The sequence below is a fragment of the Elephantulus edwardii genome, unplaced genomic scaffold, assembly GCF_000299155.1.
Source record: "Elephantulus edwardii isolate Elephantulus edwardi_28Jun2011 unplaced genomic scaffold, EleEdw1.0 scaffold00002, whole genome shotgun sequence".
NCBI classification, from domain to species: domain Eukaryota; kingdom Metazoa; phylum Chordata; class Mammalia; order Macroscelidea; family Macroscelididae; genus Elephantulus; species Elephantulus edwardii.
Genome location: NW_006399752.1, coordinates 37,294,531 through 37,298,999, shown reverse-complemented (window position 1 = coordinate 37,298,999; position 4,469 = coordinate 37,294,531).

Genomic DNA, 4,469 nt, shown 5'->3' with positions numbered 1-4,469 from the left:
TTGCATCTCTCTTAGGGCTAGGGATTTTGAGCATTTCTTCATGTGTTTGTTAGCCATCTGAATGTCGTCTTCGGTGAAGTGCCTGTTCATATCCTGGAACAGCTACATCTTGAAGCAAGAGCAGACAGTGTTCCTTGAAGGCAAAGATAACAAAGCTTTATCTCACATACTTTGGACATACTTTGGACATGTCAGGAGGAGCTATTTCTTGGAGAGGGACATTATACTTGGAAAAGGGAGGGTCAGCAAAAGAGAGAAAGATCCGCAACAAGATGGATTGACACAGTGACTGTAGCTACAGGTTTAAGTATGTCAGAGATGAAGAGGACGGCACAGGACAGGATTCAGATCTTTAGTTCACAGGGTCACCGTGAGTCATACTCGACAGCACCTAGCAGCAGCAACATCTGGCTGAGAGTGTGGGAAATACAGAATGACTAACGGGAGAGGGGAATCATACATGCCTCTTAGAGACATGACCTATCATAGGAGCAAGGACTGTAATAGCTTCACTTTGTTTCATTTGCTTGTTTTTATGTATTTGTTTGCATATATTGAGCATCTTCTTTTATCTTTGGGGGGGTATTTTACGTACAACTTGGTGAGGATTTCTTTTAAAATGTAGCCTTTGTTGTGGTTCTTGTTAGATGTTGATGAGTCAATCCCAGCTCTTAGAGGCTCCACACACAAAAGAACAGAAAGTCGCCCCGCCCTAAACCACCTGCTCAGTCATTGTCTTGTGGGAGGTCACTAGGGCAGCCACTTTGTCAATGTAATTGTCGAGGGTTTTCATCCCGTGGATTCACCCTCTATCTAGTTGATATCCTTTGTCAAGGATCAGTGTCCAAAATAAGTGAGGAGAGTCTCACCATGCACTTCTAAGGAGCATCCCGAAAAACTTCTTTCCGAGACAGATTTCTTCATTTGTTTTCATTGTCTAGTCCTGCTGTAACTGAAATACCCCAAACTGAAATTCCCTTTTCTCACAGTGTAGCAGGCTAGAAGTCCAAAGTTGGGCTGCCTCTTCTGGGGAAAAGCTATCTTTCTCTGTCATCCCTGGCCTTTGTCTCTTTGAACATCTGCTCCTGGACTAAGCTCCTGGGGTTCACATTTCTATTCTTCCACCTCTACTTCTTTGACTTACTTGTTTAATCTCTTTTATATCTCAAGAGATGTTCACTTAAGACACTTATTAGACTAATATTATTAACAACATATTCTCAGAGTGAATGAACCACAGCTAAAGAGATCAGGAGCGTCCCAGTGGCCTGGTCTGTAGAGAGTTGTACAACTAACCTCAAATGTGACACCTCTCTGTCAATTTGAGGCCACTGTCTGCTCCTTGGGAAAGATGGACAATCTCCTCCTGTGCCATTTACAGTCTGGGAAGCCCAGTGGACAGTCAGCAGTGAGTCGATTCTGACTTGATGGCAAACAGGGGTGTTTTATGTAGAGATTACACAATACATATTCTTGGGAGACACAGTTGTTTCAATTTATGACATTGTTTTTCCAGCAGTCCACAGAATATTTCATCATTTTTCTCCAGTATCATAAATAAGTAAAATGCATCAGTCCTTCTGTCTTCCTCATAATTGTCCAGTTTTCATGCACTTATGAGTCAGTCCAGTACTCTTCTGAGAAGAGGCGTAGAAGGAGATGGTAGATTCAAGTTGGCAGAAAGGTGCCACGCTTGGGGTTAGCAGGACAGCTCCCTATAAGCCTCTTCTTCCGAGAAGAGTACCGAATGCCCATGGACAGCCAAAAGAGCAAACACGTTCTTGGAGACGGTGCAGCCACAGTGCTCCCCAGAAGAAAACAAAGCCTTGTTTCACACATGTTGGGCACGTTGCTTTGAGACGCTATTCCTTGCAAGGGACATCATGCTTGGAAAGATGAGGGGATGGCAAAAGAGAGGAAGACCCTCAACCAGGTGTCGGCACAGTGGCTGAAACGATGGGCTTGAGTGTGTCAGAGATTGTGAGGATGGCGCAGAACAGGACAGGGTTCAGATCTGTTGTTCACAGGGTCGCTGTGAGACATACTCAACAGTATGTGACAACAACATGAGGCAGTTGAAAACACCACAGCTGTAGAGTCTTTAGCCTTTAGATAACAGCATATACAACCAGTCCGGAACAGAATTTGAGAAGTCAGTGATACAGTGATAAATAGTCTCTGGACTGTGTGTCCTCGTTTGGGGGGAAAGGAGAAATCTCTGTCATTTGCTATGTGTCATTTGCTATCCATCAGAGAGCTGGACAATGACTAAGGATGACAGAAGAATCAATGCCTTTGAGTTGTGGGGCTGGAGAAGAGTGTTGAACATCCATGGACTGCAAGAAAACAAATAGGTCTGTCTTGGAGAGAGTGAAACCAAGTTTCTCATTGCAGGCAAGGATTTTGAAGCTCCATCTCACATACTTTGAGCATGATGCCAGGAGGGACTTGTCCTTGGAGAAGGACATCATACTTGGAAGGGTGGAGGGACAGCACAGGAGAGGAAGATCCCAGATGAGATGAACTGACACCTAACTGCAGTAATGGGGATAGGTGTGTCGGGGACAGTGAGACTGGCTCAGGACAGGGCGAGGTTCGGAGCTGTTGTTCTCTCTGAGCTGCAGTCGCCACAATAGTGTGTCTTGTTTAATGAACACTTAGAGTTGTGTCATTGTTAAGCTAATTATCACTTAGCAATCTAATCTCTCAACTCTGAATCCATCTTTGGGATTCCAGGAATTTGGGATTTCTCTCTTGCCAACTAGAGCATTTTTCATCTTTGTCAGTAAAGGGTACTCAAGGGACAATAAAGATTATTTGTTTCCTAGGTTATGGGATCCCATAACTCCTCAGAGAACTTCACCATCCAATGAATCAAGCCTGTGTCTCCCCATCTTGGTCTGAATCACAGTCTGGGTTTTGGGGCTAAGGGGCTTTCAGTTTCCTCCTTCCTGGGAAGCTCTGCCTCAGCCCCGGGCTTGGGGGGTGAGGGACCAGGGGCTGCCCTCATCCCAGGGTTTCACATTCTCAGTCTTTGCTGGTATCCCCTCTCTTGTAATGTCCACTCCCTGTGCTGGCCCGTAAGTCCCTACATTACGCTACCCCTGGTCAAATGACTGTGCGGTGTCTACCTCATGACTGGATGACACACACACAGACTGAGACCATTGCTGAGTGTCCTGGGGCCGTGACTTGGTCCTAGTGCTGCTCTAATGAAAATCCCATTGGTGGATCATCTCAGCAAACAGACATTGTGTCCTCACCATATTAGGGGTTAGAAAAACAAATGCAGGTATTGCCTCGAGGGAGAGGCTCTCTGCCAGTTCTGGGTGTCCCCCCACCGCCGGTGAGCTGGGCCTAAGTCAAGCTCCTCTCCTGTATCCTCTCTCCTTGTTGCTCCAGCCCCTTTGCTTCTCTGTCCTTTCATTGCTTCTGAGACAACAGGCGAACTCACTCCCTTCTCCCTACTAGTTCTTCCTACCACCCAGAGGCCCATCAGGAGCTCTGGTGGCCCTGTGGTAAGGAGCTGCACTGCCAACCCAGAGGTGAGCAGTGTGAATCCACCAGCTTCTCCGTGAGAGAAGGATGGGCAATCTTCTCCTGTGTGACTTACTGCTTCTCAAAACGCACTGGAAGGTCAGCTATGGGTCAATTCCCACTCAAAAGTTGTTGTTGTTGTTGCTATGTGCCATCAAGTCGCCTGCCACTCACAGCGACCCTATGTACAATAGCCCTAAACCCTGCTCTATCCTGTGCCAATCTTATTGTCTTTGACACACCCATCTCCATCACCCCAGTGACTGAATCAATCCATCTCATCGAGGGTCTTCCTCTCCTGCGCTGTCCCTCCACCCTCCCAAGCATGATGTCCCTCTCCAAGAATTGTTCCCTCCTTGCATCATGTCCAAAGTATGTCAGAGGAAGCTTCAGTATCCTTGCCTCCAAGGAGCAGCCTGGTTTCACCCTTTAAAGGATGAACTTGTTTGTTTGCCTAGCAGTCCGTGGTATATTCAATACTCTTCTTCAGCACCACAGCTCAAAAGCATCCACTCTCCCTCTGTCTTCCCTAGTCATTGTCCAGCTCTCTAATGCATAGCAAGTAATTGCAAAGACCATGGCATGTATTAGGTTCACCTTAGTCTCCAGACTGATATTGTTGCTCTTCAGTACTTTGGAGAGGTCTCTGACAGCAGACTTTCTCTTTTTTTTAATTAAATTTTATTCGTTTTAATGAACATTTACAGAGATTTTGGGTTTTCATTCATTCATTGTTGCACTCTTTTCTCCACCCTCCTCCCCAGTTCGTTCTTCTTCCCCCCCCCCATGTCTGTTTTAATTGTCTAATTGCCACAGTGCTTGTCAAAGCCAGTTCTGATTAATCTCCTTTGTCAGTGTGTCCCTTGCCATTCCCTATCACTCCTCCCTGAGAGAGACTTCACCCTGATTCACAAGGAAAAGGGGATGGCATA